The 20047-nt window shown below is 40.3% G+C and overlaps 1 protein-coding gene across 1 annotated transcript in view; it reads right to left on the bottom strand.

Annotated features, from left to right (window-relative positions):
- Positions 1-19417, bottom strand: part of SERTAD2 (SERTA domain containing 2) — a 126797-nt gene extending 107380 nt beyond the window's left edge. The window contains exon 1 of the mRNA XM_014589210.2: positions 19248-19417. The gene's annotated coding sequence lies outside the window, so the exon portion shown is untranslated. The remainder of the gene's footprint in view (positions 1-19247) is intronic.
- Between the last annotated feature and the right edge of the window lie 630 nt (positions 19418-20047).

The following is a 20047-nucleotide window of genomic DNA, read 5'->3' as shown; positions in this document are numbered from 1 at the left end:
AGTAGCTGAAAAGGAGAAAAACTATGGCTCAGTAATAAAATGAAGCTGAAGAAGACTCCTGAGTTCTGTTTTGGCTCTGTGGGTGATTATAGTAGAATGCCAGGTCAAGTACTTAGCCAAGACGTGCTTTATCCTCTTTCAGTATCTGAGAAATGGGATGATAATAATCAATATATATTGTTTCTTTTTAGGAGAAAATTTTTAAAAAGGTAAGTAAAAGTTTTGTGCAACATTGTATTACAGGAATTAGAAACGAATAGAAACACAGGCTGGGAATCCAGCCTGATATTGGCCAACTCCTTTGAGAGTTGGGGAGAAAAACGTGCTAAGTAAGTAGGAAGTGTTATAACACTTCTTGCATTTTGTAGTTAGACATAATAGGAGCATGAAAAATGTGGCACCAGTTTCACTTTTCCAGAGTTGGTTCTAGCAAGAAACATTGGCCACATATTCTTAAACACACTAAGAAACCAGACGGGCCATACCTGGGCTCATCAACATGAATGCTAAAGCAGAATGCCAAAAATCTATGTAGAAAAAGATGGAAGTCGTTTGAGAGTATGCTTGAAAGATAAAAGTCGTTTTAGATTATACCAGCTCTGTTCTTTCATGTGGTAAAGAAGACTTGAATACATAAGCCACCCAAGACACAAAAACAATAACAAAATGGCGGCAGGTTGGAACACTCATAGTCTTACAGCTGGAGATGTTTAAAATGAGCAGGAATTTTATAAGTGAACAGAACAATAATTAGAGCGCAGCTTCATGCATCCTGAGCCAGCCCAGAGTTCATGAACTATACCTTTAAAAGGAATAAAAAGGCCAACTTGTCAGTCAAGGCAACCAGCAAGAGGAAAAGTAAGAGACACCAAGTTGATGGTAATCCTGCTCTTTATGTTTTCCCCTACCCAACTTAAAATTCTATAATCGATGATTTGGACTTTATTTTTATTAGCCATTCTGTTTGTCAAGTTGACAGGGTTGCTAAAAAGCAATGTGAAATGTGCACTGAGAAAATAGGACATTCGAGAGTCGAAATAGATTACTGGATTGACCAAGTGCCTGGGTTTCCATTTAACACCTCAAGCTTACGTGCTGCACTCTAGTATACAAAAATATCATCTGCTCCATGGGATGCTACTTAGAAAAGGCACAATGTACTTGCTCACTACACACTTGCTACACAAACTGCCTCCTTGAGAGCTCAAGGGTTCCAAGAACTCACTACTCTAATGCCCACAGGTCACATACGTTCGGAATCATTTCAAACTGCAAGACCTAATAAAAAAGAGCTCGGTTCCATTTCACTAACTGACTGAGCAGGACAGAACTTCTCTTTGCTAGAGATTTTCTTTTATAATGCCATAGGGTGTGCACACATGCACACATGAGAGAGACAGAGACAGAGAGACAGAAGGAGGGAGGGAGAAAGCACCCACCAGCAGGGCCTGGTCATGCCACTATCCCCTTTTCCTCCATTTCTCCATCCCATCAGGATCCTGAGGCACACACACACATACCCAGTGTGTTTTTCAAGCCACCAGGTCGAGATTTGAACTGTTACTTGCCACGGGGCTCTAGCTCCCTCTGCACAGTGCTTAACCTCTGAACCACTAGGCCTGCCTGTCTCCTAGACATAAAAATGCCTATTTCTTTCCATCACAAGTGGGATACCAATTTTGCAAGATACCTACATCTGGGATTCAAAAGGAAAAGGGTAAGTACAGTCACTTGTTGCTTAAAGGTGTGTTTGCAGAAATGCACCATTGGGCAATTTCACCACGGCGTGAACATCACAGAGCGCGCTTCCACAAACCTAGACGGTACAGCCTCTTACAGCCTCTGTACACCTAGGCTATATGAAATAGCCTATTACAGTTTTATGGGACCACATCATACACGCTGTCCATTGTTAACCCAAACATCATTATGCGGCACACAACCATTTCAACGTGCACCTTATTTTGTATTCTAAGGTTAAGAGATGGTGGTACTGTCCACTGGGATGTCAAGAACTTGGATTGAAAAACTATTTTAAAACTTTTAAAAGAATAATTTTCACACCAACAATGTCCGTTAAGTATAGAAATAACTAACATAAGGTAAAAGAACCACAGAAAAGGCTTCTGCTTAATTTTAGAAAATAAGAAATCCATTTTTTTTTTTTTGGAGGGGTTTTTGCTATAGGGCATGTGCACTCACCAGATAGCCACGCTGCAATCCCTTCTCTTCCATTCTCCTCTCGGGATCTTGGGCACGCACACATACACATCCGGCATGTTTAAGCCACTGGGTCCGCGACTCAAACCGCAGTTGGCAACGTGGGAGTTCAGCAACATAGCCATTACACTAACTGCTAGTCCCAGGAAATCCATTTTTAAAAAGGTTTTTGCCATAAAGTGCATGCCCTCACCAGAGAGAGATAGAGACAGATAGTGAGAAGGAAAGTGAGAAATCATCCCCTGCCCTCAGGGGTAATAGCCATGCCACAATCCATTATCCTCCTGGTATTTTGAGCACACATTGACATGTGCCCAGTGTGTGTTTAAAGCCTCTGGGTTTGGGAATTGAACTGTGGTTGGACATGTGGGAGTCCAGCACCTTAACTGCTACACCACCTGCTGGCCCATTTGGTGCATTTTTCAACCAACCAGGCCTGAGACTCAAGCCATGCTGTTGTCTGTGTAGGCCGCCTAACCACCAAGCCACTGACTGGTCTCAGATAATTTTTTTTTTTTAATTTTTACAGAGATATTTTGCTATAGGGCACATGTGCTCACTGGAGAGACACAGAGACAGAAAGCTAGAAATCACCCATCAGGGAGGTGGCCATACCACAATCCCTTCTCCTCCATTCTCCTCTTGGGATTTTGGGCATGCATGCACACACACCCGGCATGAGTTTCAAGCTGCCAGGTCCAAGACTCGAACTGTGGTCAACCATGTGGGAATCCAGTGACATTACCATTATACCATCTACTGATTCCCATCCCCACAGATAATTTTTTAAAGGCTACTGTAAACACATATTGTTTTTAGCTGATCAGCGGTCTTTCATTGTGCATGCTGTAATTTTCAGTTAAAATAAGAACTCTAAAGAAAAATAGAAACAATAAGTGTCCCGGGAGTGGCACATAACCTGAGGTTGTAGACCTTGCCCATGACAAGCTCCAAGATGGAACACAGGGATGACGAAATCGGTAAAGGAACAAAGACAGATAGAAAGCTCTGGCAACAACTCTCTCTAATACTAGAGTACTAGTCCTCAGTAGTACGAGGAGAGAATACACTCTGGATGCTTCGCTGCTTTCCAGCACACTGTCCCTGTGATTTTGGTTCCATTCTCTCAGGCAGTCTAAGATGTAGGGGCGAGGAGCACAGCTGAGACATTTTTCAGAAGGGAGGAAAAAAAGAACTTGGGTCATTCCAACTGCTAAGTCTTGACTGGTTTTTACCTGCTTGATTGAGTGAAGTCAGGAACACATCTGATCTAATCACGAACCCCAGCACTGTGTATGGTTAACAGTGTAGCCATGGATGAACGCTTCCTCCATGTGACTTTTCACAACATGGCAGAGCCAGCCTTATTCTAGGTAGGAAATTAAATTTGAGTTTGTTTGAGTTTTTGGATCTTGATCTTTGCTTTCTTTTCATTTCTTTTTTTAGCACTGGGTAGTGGAAATAAAAATAAAATCCAGTTATTAGATGGGAAACAACAGTCATTTCACTTTTCATTTCAGCCTCTGAGCTACTGATAGCAAACCTTAAACAGTCAAAGCGTTTGTGACACGGCAAAGGGAATCTTGTTCACAAAACTTTTTTGCAAGACACTAAGATTAAAACAATTTGCCCAAATGAAACAAAGCTTCACAACTTATAATCATATTTGCTCCTTCTGAACGGTAACCAATAGATAGCACTTTGAGGAAATACAATACAAATTTCACTTTCTTTTTATTCTTCAAAACTCTAGCACTTTTAATGAAAGTTATATCCACAAAGTCCTTTTTCTGACTTCTTTAATAAAATTACAATTTATTTCAGTTTTGCTTTCATTGAGCTGCTTTTTTTTTTTTTGAGAGGTTTTTTTTTTTTTGCTATAGGGTGTGTGCGCTCGCCAGACAGAGAGACAGAAAGCAAGAAATCACCCCCCAGGGGGGATGGCCACGCCGTAATCCCTTCTCCTCCATTCTCTTCTCGGGATCTTGGGCTAGCATGCCCACGTGCTCGGCGTGAGTTTTAAGCCACCGGGTCCGGGACGTGAACCACTGTTGACTACATGGGAGTCCAACGACATAGCCATTATGCTAACTGCTGGCCCCCATTGAGCTGCTTTTTAATTTTAACATTTGCAGAACTTCCCTTTGAGATGTATAAGACTCGTCAACATACATTTTAAGTTTCTTTTAAAAAATATCCCTGTGGAGGAAATAATTTGTGCTAGCAGAAGCTCTGAATTATGGATGGAACTGTTCAAAATCTGTGTATTTTTAGTTTTCATAGAGCTTAACAAATTAATAGGTACTTCATCAATTCTGCATCTAAAAATTAAACTGAAAAAAATCATAACTGAAAAGGGACAAGGAAGGGTGTAGTTGCATCTTCGGAGTCAACACGAGCCTTTTCATCATCCCTCTAGACAGGAACTGAGCATTCCACTCAGAGGGGTCAAGAAGGATCAATGGCACTACTTCGAAAGCAATCCTGTTTTGTCTTTGTTTTTGTTTTGTTTGTTTGTTTTTCCAAGAGGTTTTTGCTATAGGGCACATGTGCTCACCAGAAAGACAGAGAGACAGAGAGACAGAAAGTGAAAAATCACCCCTCAGGGGTTATGGCCACGCCACAATCCCTTCTCCTCCATTCTCCTGTCAGGATCTTAGGCATGCACATGTGCCTGGTGTGAGTTTAAGCCACCAGGTCTGAGACTCGAACCACAGTCAACTACATGGGAGTCCAGCAATGTAGCCGATAGGCCATCTACTGGTCCTTATTTTGAAGAAAATGTAGTTAGGTCATGACACTTTTGTAGGATATCACAGGTGTTTTGGGAATGCATTGGAAATACCAGAAGGAAAAAAAAACATGACAATCCCTCTCCACCTATCTTGAAAAAGCCATGGCTGAACAGAGACCCTCCACCGTTCGCATATACTGAAAACACAACTCTGGAAGAGGACTGACTCTGTTGTGATGGGTGTGACAGAGTTCACTACTCAACAACCAAAAAAGACCCACTGGCAAATACAATTCCTTTTAAAAAGGACATTCTGGAGAAACCAGAGCAGCTAAAGTATCTTGGTAAGCCTATAATTTCCCCAAATATCAAAGACTTGGTCTATCCTGGACAAATAAGGTATTATATTTGAAAAAGCATTTTATTTCCCTGAACTGTTCGTGGGTTCTGGAACTTTTCTTTTAATAAAGGGGGAAATCTATTTCAACTCTATTGCTGTTTGTTGACTTATTTATTCATTCATTTCATAAAACTGTACACTCTTCAGAGAGATAAGGTGGGGAGGAGAAAAGGAGAGGAAGAAAGCATCCCCCATGGGGGTGTGGTCACACCGCAATCCCTTCTCCATCATCTCTCCATCCTGTGGAGACTTGGGGCACACATTCAAACACACGTGGCATGTTTTCTGAGCTACCTGGGGTGGAATTACTGTAGGCCATGTGGGATCCAACTTCCTTAACCACGAGACCACAGAGTGAGTCCCCACTCTGTTGTTTTTATTGCTGTCTTTAAAGTTTAAGAGATGTTTGTTCACATTTGATCTGGAGCTTGATAAATATGTACACACTGTTAGTAGGTTCCCTCCCCTGGCTTTGGAATAATATAAAGTGAAATTGAAATAGGTAAGAAAAATCAAGACAGGCCAAGATAGGTTAATAGAAGGCAGCTGGCCAATTTGCAAGGGTCACATAAAATACTGTGCCTAGACAGTGAGGTGACAAGACAGGTAGAAATCAGGTGGGGCAGTCACTCCCACACGCTTACTAGGACTGCATGTAGCAGAGTCAAAGGAGGACAGACTTTTCTGTAAAATGGAAAGGAGAGGAGAAAAAAATAGGAATTAGCATGCATTACACATCAGTTTTGTGTTTCTTGCTCTACCTATTGCATATCAGTAATAACCACAGAAATAGCAAGGAAAGCGGATGCTCACAGAGGAGCGATGCACCTGTTAGTGGCCTACCCAACATCCTTTTCTCCCTAAGACAACCCCATCTCAAGCTCTAGTGGGGGCTACAGGTGAGTCTGAGCCAGTCAGGGCAGGGCACACTGCTCTCTGAAGATGGTTACCACAGGTCCAGAGGTGGACAGAGATCCCCCATCAAGCAGAAAGATGGACAGCCCACGCCTGTGGGGAGGTTTCTGACTTTCCCTGGATACTCTAATGCATGGGTCTGAATCAGCTGGAGGAAGGAGCCAAAACAGAAGTTAGAGCCAATAAGGTGCCTGGCACAGCAGAAAGAGACGAAGGACCGCGGCTACAGACCCGGCCTGCCCTGCTGCTGCACTTGTGAAATAATGCCTTTTCTGATGACCCCCAGCAAGCTTGAGGGCAGTTTCTGAAAGCATCCTAGGCAATGCAAGAATTTAACTTCCCCAAGGTCAAAGTGAGTATGTGAACCCACATCATTCTGACTTGAACTGAGTTTTTCCACTACACCACACACTGTGGCGTGAACGTTGATAACTGGTCCTCCTCAGATATGATCATGCGATGTTAGAGCTGGAGACGTTCTTCCATCACCATGGATAAGAAGGTGCATTGACCTCATGAAAATGTTTGAAACACACATCTTTAGAGCAAAAATTCCCGGATGTTCCTATTCTGCAGAACTTGGGCATGGTGGCGCCCGCCCTAAGGCATATTCTGTAGATCTCGCTTCGTATGCATTATTTTAGTAGAATATGGATTTGTATACCTTTCAGAAATGGAATTGAAGTTTTAGAACGCATTCCGAGTTATTATTCATGTTCTTGGGGTGATCACGATACTGCAGTTATGTAGGAGAATGTCCTTATTCTCAGGAGAGGAAGCATATGGAAGTATTTAATGGTAAGAGATCCTGATGTCTGACACTTACACTGGGTGCAGAATAAAGGTATACTTACAGAGCAAGAGACCGCCCGTCATAAAGCGAATATGGGAAAGGTTAATAATCATTGACTCTAGGGAGAGGGGATATGAGTTGAATTCCTCTCTTAGGCTCCATACATGTTTGAAAGGTTTTACAGCAGAAAACTTGGTTGTGTGGAAATATGACACAGGAGACAGCATTTTAGAGGACAGTGTGGCTGTGCATTAGGATAACTGGAAAATTCTGAGCCGGCCCATAGCCTACTGGTCCAGGGAGCTAGATCCCACATGGCTGAGTGTGTGGTTTGAGTCCTGGACCCAGCAGCTTAAAAAGCATCAGGGCTGTGTGCGTGTGTTGGGGGTGTGGGGGTGTTGTGCTCAAAATCCCAACAGGAGAGCAAAACAGAGAAGAGACTGTGGTGACTTCTTACTTTCCCTCTCTGTCTCTTCCTAGAGAAAGCATATATCCCCCTGGCAAAAATTTTAAAACATGAGTAACTAAACACTCAAAAATACTGACGCCAAGGTATACCTATTTTGCAGTTTGGGCATGGGTCATTCTAATGTGTCCAGCTGCTGCTATGGTGGAAAGAATGTCAGGGGCCAACAGGTGGTGAGGTGGTTAAGGTGCTGGCCTCCCACACAACTGACCAAGGTTCGAGTCCTGGACTCAGTGGCTTGAAAATCATACCAGGCATGTATGGACACATCCCAAAATCCCAAGAGGGGAATAGAGGAGAAGGGATTGCATAACCATATCCCCTTGGGCGGTGATTTATTAGTTTCCCTCTATCTCTCTCCAGTGAGCACACATGCTGTATGGAAAAAAAAGAAAAAAAACAACCTAAAAAATAAATAAATGAAAGAATAAAAAAAATGCTATTAACAACCTATTAACGTCCCATTAATGTGCTAATAGTCCCAACCCAGAAAGACAACTCCACTCATTTTTTTCTAACTACTTTTTCTACACGAAAAATTGCCAATGTTTTAAACTTAACATAGACATGAATTCCAACAATAAAGGAATTTCCCTTAAACATGCACTGGGTAACATAAGGAATAATGACTTAACATCAAATCATCGCACGACAAATATATTAAGCCTTCTTTGCTGTGTTCAAACCACGAGAGCAAGAAAAATAGAGAAGACCTAATTCTTCCCTAAACAAATCTATTCATAGTCTATGCCCCAACATGCCAAAATTTATAGAAATGTGAAAGTGCAATAAAAAAAGGAACAATATTTAAAGAGAATCATTAAGTCGTTTAATCTCTTTTTAAAAAATCAAACAAAAGCAAACTTTACTAAAATCATGTTTCTCACGTGATGCCAAAAATATGAGTCATAATCTGTTAAACTACAAGGAAAGGATTCCTTGAAGAATACACAACTCCAATTCTCCAAATTCAAATTCATACAAATTACTTAAAGACACAGTAGTGAGTCCTACATATGGAAAAAAGCTCTCCGAGGCCCCATATCTAAGCTGCAGCCAGCATGTGGGCCACTTCAGCTCTATTTGTCGTTTTGATTTGAAATATGTGTGTCTGGGGTCTGGGATATAGGTGAGTAAAGGGTACATAAAACAAAATGGGGAAATAAAAACAAACTGAAAATATATCATTCTTAAAATAGGAATTTTACTTTAGAAAATACCTTACAACATGGTGACTTTTTAGAAAGTTGTATGGTTATACAATAAGTGCACCTATCTAAAATGAAAATTTTGATAAATGTTGGCATACACCTCCCATGACACCAGCATGGCAATCAAAATAATGAAGTAGAAACTATCCTAGGTGGACTTTTGAATCAAATAGACAGTGATAGTTCTAGCAGAGAAACAGTTTTCAGAAATCTTCATAGAGGATTGTTATTTTTCTAAAGTAGGAAGCCTCCAAACGAGTGTCCAAATACTTTAATTAACAGGTAAAATCAATATTGAGGGCTTAGATTTTTTTCCCCCTCTAATTTCAACCTAACAGACCAGTATATATTGTATTATCCTATCTTAGATGTAGGTCTAAGGAAACAAACATATGTACTCTAACAACAAGGAGATTCCTAATATTCTCAAATATCCAGGAAAATGAAAACACAAGCCATAATTAGAGAACATCCTATTTGAGATTTTAACCATACATACACAAATTAGGAACTTTGGCTAATTTCAAAGGAAAACAATTTAGAAAGATTGTACCTACATATTGTAGCAATATATACAGACTTCCTGAATTTGTCATATTAAACCCAGATTACAACCATTTTGCAGGCAGGGTTGCTCCAGGCAAAACAAGCTGAAAGTGTCTTCGGCAACTGTCAAAAGCCTTTATCTCTACTTTTTTCCCTTTTTGCAGGGCTTCTTGTATTTTTCAGAGGGGTTCCCCTTATCCACAGGGCCTCATTGAAACATCAGGTTTCCCAAAGCTACGGAATAACTCTTCTTCTCAAGAACCCAACGTAAAGCCATTCTGTGTCTATATACTCAAATTCTCAGGCACATTTCTGCCTCCCCAGGGGACTGCTGCTCAATAGAACACATGGCTAAGATGTGCGCACCATTCCCTTTGCCTCTCCTTTCTCCTGAGCCCCTGCAGCAGCCAGAGTGTAGTGTATTCTATCCTTAGATGTCAAAGGCACAAAGACCTGCCAACCACCTGCCCAGACTTAGAAGGAAAGATTCCCAGAAAAGCCACCCAAAACTTGTAGACAGCAAGTCACCTGACTTAGGACACAATATGGTGCCAGTAGTGGCCACGTTAACAGGGTGCCCTACACTTGGAACCAGCAATTGGCATAATGGCCATGTTGCTGGACTCCCATGTAGCTGACCGTGGTTTGAGTCCGGACCCGGTGGCTTAAACTCACACCGGGCACATGTGCATGCGTGCCCAAGATCCCGAGAGGAGAATAGAGAAGGGATTGCGGCATGGCCACCCCCCCCCAGGGGGGTGATTTCTTGCTTTCTGTCTCTCTGTCTCTCTCTGTCGTTCTGGTGAACACATGGACCCTATAGCAAAAACCTCTTCCCCCCCCCAAAAAAAAATAGGGTGCCTTATGCTACACTTGCCACTGAACTACATCACACATTGCCTAACAAGAGATTTCATTTTCCTGTGGGGATCTTTTGTCTCCAGCTGGACTGTGCACACCATTATAGGCAGATAGATACCTTATTACTAGTCTCTGATTCTCCTAAGCATTTGGGATATATATTAAATATGTACAAATAAAATCATTTGTAAAACTCATGGTATCATATATTGTATTGTGGTAATGCCGTTTGTACTGCACAAATAGGCATGTCTACTTCGGTATTGAAGGTGGAAATGAACACTGCAAGGTATTTTTGTTGTTGTTGTTAGTTTGTTTAGGAAACTGCATAGTGTCACCACAGAAACAAAAAATTTGTCCTTAATGTACACCAGACAAAGCAAACTTAAGATTTTCTTGTGAATTGTGCAATATAGCCAAGATGACTACATTTCCATTGTGCAATTTTCAGTGTCAACCAGTTTGTTCAGGCTCAGTCACAAAGAAAACAAAGCAACAGGAGAAAATAACTTACATGGTGTAAAGAAAACCTAGGCGACGTTTCAGATCATGTCCACTGTAAAGTTTTCCAGGATTCATAAATGAGGGTGATTCACGATTTCTGGTGGAAACTACCGACAACATTATGGTTGTTCGATATTGCAACTCAAATTCAAATAAAAACCGTTCCCTCGAGTGGAATTTTGTTTTAGGACTTAGAATTCCTTTTATACCAAGTCAAAGTATTAAGGGATGTTTTTTCAGGTCGTTATTGCCGAATATTTCATGATGACTACTCCACGTAGCAGATTACAAGCTCGAGTTACACAAAGTAAGGAATAGCTGCTGCTTCTCTTCACTGCTCTACCCCGTGTGTCTAGGAGAGGAGCTAGCACATGGGAAGGGTACAACAGGGATGTGTTGAGTGAGCTGAGTAAGTGGGTAAGCCCACAATGGGGTACAGGTGTGCAAAAAAGATCACGTCTCCTCCAGGAGGCTTCAATCTCATGAAGTACAATTTCTAAAAAATCTTGTATTTAATCGACTCCAAAATCCAGTCTGTCTAATTTACTATTTGAATGATTTAAACAGAAAGTAACAAATGGATTATTTGTGTTCTCAACCCAAAGGATGATTCACTCTGTGTGATCCCGTGTAAAGGTTTTCTTCTACTTGAGGTCTGAGTAACATTAGGCATTTTGAAAAGCGATGAGCTACTCTCTCTAGTTCCACAGATTTCCGGTCCTCAGGAAAACGTTTTATTCACAGGATTTTTATCTACATCTTTTATGTTTAAAATTCCAGATTCATTTTCATACTCCTTGATTTTTCCAGGTAAAAAAGAACCCTTAAAATCCAAACAAAAGTTACCCCAAAAGGATACATTTCATTCGAGTTGAAACCATGAGAGGCGATAAAGCCGAAGTCACTTTACCAGGAGCCATTAATCATTCAACAATGGTGAACCCTGGAAAACCTCACTGTAGACATGGTCTGATGTTCTGTCTGGTTTTAAGGAGTGAAAAGCAAAACAAAACAAAACAAAGGAGCTGCTCATCCCGCCCGACTAACATGATGTTCTGGGGCCAGCCACCCCCCACGTGGTCAGGTGGCGATGGCCAGGGCAGAAACAGTCTCCCAAGCTCACCAGGGCACTGAGCAAGGCGCGAAACACAGCTTGGGTGTCTGAGACATTTCAAGGGAATGGGAACCAGAGATTATTTTTAATTCCGTGGGCTTCTCCCCATAAAGCAGACGAACAGCAATCAATAAATAATGAACACCTTACAGTTTTCCCTCGCCACCACCTCGCACAAGTCAGAGCTGGATCTCAGGTTTATAAAGTAGCCGGGTAAGTTTTGTGTTGATAAGATGATCCGAGAGCTCATCTTTTGAGATAAGGCAAAGCAACTTTTCTATATACCAGGAATCTTCAAACAGTTTATGGAAAATATGTATTATGAAAAAACTATGCATGGATTTCCCAATTTTTTGCCCCCAAATAAACTCACATTTTAATTCCTTTTTTTTTTCCACAAAATTTTTGGAAATCCTCTTTATAGAGGGCCTTTCTGTCAGTCTGGTAAAGTAAACTGAAACAAATAAAAACCCCTGCTCCATATTTTCTATATAGGCAAACAAAAAGAGAACTAAAGAAAAAAAAAAAAACCTGACACGTGCAAGGAAAAAATTTGCATAACTCCTGAGAAGACAGAGCAGAAAGAAAAAGATGCTACATAAAAAGAGAAGATGAGCTCCTATGAAAACATTAAGAAAACTGAAAAACAAAGTTACTCTAGAACAGAGGGAAGAAGGTTGTGAAAAAACAAAATTTAAATCAAAGGTGGACTATTTTGGTCATTTTATCTAATATGTTGAAAGTAATCATTTGATACTAAAGAGTCATACAGATACCACACAAAACATTATAGACATCAATGTGGACTTGCCATTCCAAAGCGGAGAAGTCACCAGATTGTTCTGAGTTTCACAAAAAGACAATGCATTTCTAAAAGTTGCTTTTTGTTTGCAAATCTCACATTTGAGATCGCCATTCACTATTCCTTAATATTAATTAGAATAAATATTTGTTTGTATGCCTTATTTGTTTCAAGTTTTTGTACATTATAATTTCATTGACGCTTGTTAAATGAGTGATATCATGAGGTTGTAATACTTTTGCTAATAATCAGAGAGAAGTAAAGCTAAGTTCAAAAAAGTTTACATAAAGTACTAAGTCTAAGCCTTTTCGAAGGTTCTTGCCTTTCTAAATCAAAAGATTATCTGGAATAAATTAAGCCTTCTAAGCCACTATACATATATTTTTTCTTTGAGAGATTTTTGCTAGAGGGCACATGTGCTCACCAGAGAGACAGAGAGACAGAAATTTAGAAATCTCACCCTGTTCAAGGGGGATGGCCATGCCACAATCCCTTCTCCTCCATGCTCCTCTCAAGATTTTGGGCATGCATGCACATGTGCCTAGTGTTCAACACTATTTTCTAAAATGTGCATATTTCACTGCATTCAAGGTAGAAAATGAATGAGTGTAAAGAGAGGGTTCTACAGTCAAGTAATCCTTTTTAAAATTTAAAAATAAGCAATATGATACATTAAGAAAACTGAAAAACAAAGTTACTCTAGAACAGAGGGAAGAAGGTTGTGAAAAAACAAAATTTAAATCAAAGGTGGACTATTTTGGTCATTTTATCTAATATGTTGAAAGTAATCATTTGATACTAAAGAGTCATACAGATACCACACAAAACATTATAGACATCAATGTGGACTTGCCATTCCAAAGCGGAGAAGTCACCAGATTGTTCTGAGTTTCACAAAAAGACAATGCATTTCTAAAAGTTGCTTTTTGTTTGCAAATCTCACATTTGAGATCGCCATTCACTATTCCTTAATATTAATTAGAATAAATATTTGTTTGTATGCCTTATTTGTTTCAAGTTTTTGTACATTATAATTTCATTGACGCTTGTTAAATGAGTGATATCATGAGGTTGTAATACTTTTGCTAATAATCAGAGAGAAGTAAAGCTAAGTTCAAAAAAGTTTACATAAAGTACTAAGTCTAAGCCTTTTCGAAGGTTCTTGCCTTTCTAAATCAAAAGATTATCTGGAATAAATTAAGCCTTCTAAGCCACTATACATATATTTTTTCTTTGAGAGATTTTTGCTAGAGGGCACATGTGCTCACCAGAGAGACAGAGAGACAGAAATTTAGAAATCTCACCCTGTTCAAGGGGGATGGCCATGCCACAATCCCTTCTCCTCCATGCTCCTCTCAAGATTTTGGGCATGCATGCACATGTGCCTAGTGTTCAACACTATTTTCTAAAATGTGCATATTTCACTGCATTCAAGGTAGAAAATGAATGAGTGTAAAGAGAGGGTTCTACAGTCAAGTAATCCTTTTTAAAATTTAAAAATAAGCAATATGATTTTTTTTTTTCCCTCTTTGGGCATACTTCTAATGAAAGCTAGTAAGTCTGAACAATTTTTTTCCCTGAAGTACAAGTAATACAAACTTCAACTTAATAAAATGTATTATCTTTCAGATTATCTAAAGTTTGTTCTTAAAATATCAACATCTGCTATCATCCAGGATGTACCAAAACTCAGTGTTAACATTTAAAATCCATTCAATGAAACCAAAGTTCCTTGCTTCTTTACTTATTCATTATTATTTATAATGCCAAAGGGTGCAAAAGAGAAAGAGAAAGCAACCACCCTCCCACAAGGAGTCTGGTCACAACTCAAAACCTTTTTCCTCCAATTCTCCACACCATCAGGATCCTCAGTATGTGTGTGTGTGTGCATGCACCCACACACATGCACTTTAAAGGGGCTCAAATTTCATTCCCAGCCACACCGTATCTGGCTTCCTCTGCAAAGAGTTTAATGCTTAAAGCTGCACTATAGGACCAGGTCCCCTTGTTTCTTTAAAAGGCTCCTTACATAATTTTGTGAACATGTGAATAGGAAGTCTCTTTGAATATAAAATGAAGAGGAAAAATACTCTTTAGATTAAAAAAAAAAGTTACAATTCTTAAATAATGAACAAAGATACCACTTCTAGCTGCTAATGTTTACTTTGTATTTGCTTGTATTTTATCCTCACACACTTTTGAAAAGCACTTACAACTTACCCTATAACTTCCTCTGAGTGAGGTCAGGGTGACTCCCTCCTCTCTTTACACCACGGGGTTTAAAACATGGAGTGGCAGAGGTGACACGTAACACTCCAGGTCATGTGCCAGTCAGTAGCATTGCTCAATGTAAAGCTATGGGTCTTAATCCCAACTTTATATTCATTTATTATGTTCCTCTCCTTTTGATCATGGATGGAGTAGTTAGCTGTTTTTCTAATGTTAGAAGACAAGGAGAGAAACCAGGAACCCAAAAGGTTACTTTGTCCTTCTCTCCTCTATTCTTCACAACAAACATTGTTTTTTTACAAATTGGAAACATTGTTTATGCCTGTAAAATACTAATACATATTCAAATATCTTCACAAGAAAAGGTTAAATGAGAGAAAGGGATATGAGCTACGGAAATAATACCATGCTAAAATGTTTCAAGTGAAAAACAAGAGTTCTTCCATCTTGCAGACCAGGCACCTAACTGAAATTTCTAAATGTTTGTCATTTTTTTTTTTTTAGGTTTCATTTTAGATTAGCTGCCTTAAAAATATATAAACAAAAAAGAGGTAAGTTTTCTAAATTAATTGTTTTAACCAATGAAAAAGCAATACATTCAGCTAGAACGGGTAACTGATTTGGTTTAAGGATGCTGTATGCAAAATGCTCTACATTGTAATAAATATTGCTTTATTTGAAAAGTTTTAACATTATTTTGGAACATTGTAACACTTCTAAGTAGATTAGTATTCAGATTATGTTACTAAGGATCCCTAGTTCATGAAAGATACTTCTTGCATTTTACAACTTTACCGGGTATAGTAATTAAACTAAATTTTATTGACAAGTAAAAGAAAATTATTCTATAAATAAAGCAGTAGTAACCCTCATCAATTTTGCTTATTTTAAAAAAGACATTCCCCCAATTGTGAAATGCCTATTAACTGTGTGGTGAAGTTTAAAGTGTGTTTTATTTACTAATTACATATACCTTCTTTATGATTCCTATCACACTATTTACTGTAGTGACTTCAACAGCTAATTATTTATTAAGATGGCTCAAGAGAAAGAGTTTCACTCTTGAATGGAAAAAGAAATAAATTCCTTGGTCCTTAAGGAGATGATATCATTTTATTTTCACAGAGTAAAGTTGATAAATTCTGTTTATTAGTATCAATTCTGAAGCAGATAATAGTATCATATCACCACTTGAGACTTTCAAAATCTAATTTGTATAATTCATATTAATTAATAACAATATATAATTTAATGACGGAAAGTTAAAGAGTCAGAAAGTCTTACAGTTAAAACCTGGACATGTCAAATATCAAAGGAAGCTATTGAATATATACTTTTCAGACTAATTTCTATTCAATCTTTAAAATAAAAAAGTCTAAGTTTATTTATTTACTTCCTCCATGAGTGAGAGAGACAGATACAGACAGCACCCCAAGGGGGTCCTAAGGCCATGATCGACCACCAGACTTCAACCAGCCCTGAGTTATGGGCAGGCATGTGCCTACTGCACACACAATCTCCTGACTCGAACCAGCAACCTCCCTAATGTGGCACTGCCTCACAGAGCATCACCTTCTACCTCCGTGCCACTGTCTGGCATGCTAGTTTTTAAATAAAATGCAAATTATACTGTAATTCCCCTCACTTACTCTGTATTTCTAAAAACAATCATTGAGAAAATTCAAATTCAATTCAATAATACAAAATAATCGTACACACAGGGCTTAATGACAGGGATATAGTCAGAGAAGTGTGTTCTGGGGCAGTTTCAGCTTTGTGCGAACATCATAGAATCACTGATTCCACAAACCTAGATGGCAGAGCCTACTCCACCCCTAGGCCATGTGGTAGATAGCCTATTATACTGTATGGGGCTGTTGTACATGCCTGTTAGTTAACGGAAATGCCACTATGTGGCAAGTGGCTATTCTGTGCAATCCCATTTATAACGTTCATTCAACTACTCAGAAACTACGTTCATTAAGTTTCATGTTCCAAGCATTCTACTAGGCACTGGAGATTAAGTTAATAACGCACTATTCTAACCCTCAAAGAGCTTTCTGTTAGAGGGACCAGCAGTTGGCGTAATGGCTATGTCGCTGGACTCCCATGTAGTCAACTGCGGTTCGAGTCCCGGATGTGGCTTAAACTCACGTCGGGCGCATGTGCATGCGTGCCCAAGATCCAAGAGGAGAATGATAACGAAGTGATTGCGGCGTGGCCATCCCCTCCTGGGGGGTGATTTCTCACTTTCTGTCTCTCTGTCTCTCTCTGTCTCTCTGATGAGAGCATGTGCCCTATAGCAAAAACTTCTAAATATATGTATATATATATATATTTAGAACACACACACATAATAGAGGTACGTACGGTATACTATAGTTTAAATGAAAGAGTGGTCAACTCAACTAATTCAAAAACTTAGTTTCTTAAAGGCTCACACAAACTCTGGTTTAAAAGTATACATCCCATAAAACCTGAGGCTTATTAATAAATATTTGGCTTGTTTTATCAACAGCAATAATTCTTTATCTTCACAAAATATCTGCTTGTAAGAAATAGTCATCCATAGTTCAAAATCTACAAGGAACATAACGGAATTAAATTTGAAAAGATGTACCAAATGCTATTCAAGACTGTTGCATATATTAATTTATCCTGTCTTCACAATAACCCTATGAAGTAGGTTTTACTGACATTCCCAGTTTACAGATGAGGAATCTGAGGTTCACTTATCTAAGGTCACACAGATAGGCAGAAGAAAGGCTGGGACTTGAACCTATGGAATCTGGTTCCAGAGGAACCACTCTTAACCACTACTCTAGATGCTCTTTCTGAGATTGACAATGATGACTGGGCAGCTAACACGAAGTGCTCTGCAACAAGGATGCTCATCACTCCCTGTAACAACTCTTTGAGAGTAATTCTTCCCACTTAACAGGAGAAAACCAGCACAGGCTAGGTTAGAAACTTGTCAAGGTCACATAGCCAGTGACAGGGCAGCAACATTCAAACTCGGGCGGCAAGGTCCCCTGTGCTACCAGGCTTTTCAACGGTTCAGTCCGACACTCAAGAAAAAGGCCACATGATAAACTGTATTAAACAATTAAAATAGGTTTGCATAAATCTTCCTGAAATATCTGTTAAAGAGTTTGAGGCTTATGACAAGCATTTCTGGAAGACAGCATTTACATTTCAGTCACTTTGCAACTTCACTACTTTAGGCTGATCCGAAACACATTTCATGTGGCTCTTTAAAAAGAAATCTTTCTGTAGCAACTTGGCAGATTTAAATACAGAAACAGTCTATTCTTTAAAATTAAATTTAGTAACAACTTATTCTGGTTAGTCTGTAAGAGAAGGAGAGAATAAACTACTAAGAGGCCTTTCCTGTATTTTAATATTTCAAAACATGTTTGGTTTGGCCTCATTTGAATCTTGTGGACAACTCGCCCAGAACTTGATTCCAAAAGGGTAATACCATTTTAAAACAGCTGAATTCGAAAAAGCCACCTCAGAAGCCAATTAAAAGTAACTATGTCTCAGAATTTTTAGTTTTATCTCAAACTAAATATTAAAGATGAATAAGAGTGGGTGGGCATAAAGTATGTACGGGCAGGTATTTGTACTTTTGAGCTACTGACCGCCAAGAAACCAAGTTAAAATATTAACAAAATTCTGTGGAGTGACATTGTTTCAAGAGCAATCAAGTATACAAAAGGTGGATTATCAAAAGCAGAATAACCCATATATTTCTTTTATCCTTAGCACACCCCACTGTGTCCAGTGACTGAGAAATCAAAACTTCTGTGTTGTAATGTCTCCCCAGAACAATGATGAGCCAAAGAGGAAGTGTCAAACTGGATTTCCATCTTACCTTGCTTTCCTCCAATAGGTTCAAAGACTTCATAATCTTCAACACTGAATTCCTATTTTTTTACAAAAAGAAAGCTCTAAAACCATCTTAAAATAAATACACTAAGTGATGCCACTGGACAATCTGCCTTCCCTGCTCTTCTATCATACATTTAAAATGTCAAACACCTTTCGCTTTGCCTTTGTTGAGTAAAAGTTTGACTTTGGAGGAAAAGGTACCCATTAGATGTTTTACACTTTTTGCAGAACACAGAGTTTATCAGATCACTTCGCTGACTATTGCCGCTCACTAAGCACTCTGAAGTCAGAAAGCAGACCATTACCGATTATTTTATAAGCGTTATAATACCCCAGTGGTGGAAGTCTGGCAATACCTAGAAATACAGCAAGGCTAGTGAATAAGGAGACGAGGGGCGGGGGGAAGAGGGATCCAGGGAGGGAGAGAGGGAGGGATCGCCACCTCAAATCCACGCCTGACCAGAAACCTCCAGCCCACAACCTGATCCCTGCTCTCCCCCAAAGTGAATCAGCTACCACATTTTCCTAAGTCCCTCCCAAAGCCAACACGGTACTCACCCTTCGGCAAAGAAGTCGGCCACCGGTCCAGCTCCGAGACGGGTCGGGGTGGCAGTGAGGGAGGGGACGTCTGGACTGTGGGCGGGGGGTGTCGGTGCGTCACTCGAGTGCAGGACGGTGAGTTCGACGGATGGGAGTGGAGTGGAGTGGAGAGGAGCAGGGAAATCAAGTCACGGCCGGAAAGGGAGGTGGAGAAACCGAGGGGGTGGGGTGCCGGAGCGCTCCCGCCTTGAAATAAACCCACCAGCCCCCACGACCCCCAGGGAGAGAAAATAAAATGAGGGGAAATAATAGACTGGCAAATAAATCTCTAAAACGACGAGGAGCGAGGAACACACTTTTAATTTAAAGGGGGGAGACTGAGCGAGGGGCTGGAGGGGCGACAGAAGTGGCTCCGGGTCTATCCCATGCCTTTGCAGTCCCCAAGCAGAGGAGGCTGGCTGAGGGGAAGTTGCAGCGGCTCCCGAGGAGGAGGAGGAGAAGGAGGAGGAGGAGGATGTTACACCGTAACAAGTACAGACAGACAGCCATGGATCAGAGGGGCGCTGCGAGCAGGGGCGGCCGCAGCGGGGCGAGCGGCAGCGGGCGGCAGCACCGCCTGCTCGGCTCAAGACATTTAATTGGATTGATGGGTTGTGCAGTGACTCACAGACTTTACAGAGTCGTACAGCAGTCCCCGCCCAGCTGGACAGGGGAGATGCTGCGGGGACGGGCGGGGCAAGGGGGCCGAGGGAGAGCCAGGAGGGGAGGAGGCGACTGGGAGGGCGAGGCGTTGTGAAGGCGGGGAGCAGAGCGGAGCC

The sequence above is a fragment of the Tupaia chinensis genome, unplaced genomic scaffold, assembly GCF_000334495.1.
Source record: "Tupaia chinensis unplaced genomic scaffold, TupChi_1.0 Scaffold000341_1, whole genome shotgun sequence".
Lineage (NCBI taxonomy): Eukaryota > Metazoa > Chordata > Mammalia > Scandentia > Tupaiidae > Tupaia > Tupaia belangeri.
The sequence above is the reverse complement of the archived record's forward strand: the minus strand, read 5'-3'. Positions and strand labels throughout refer to the sequence as shown.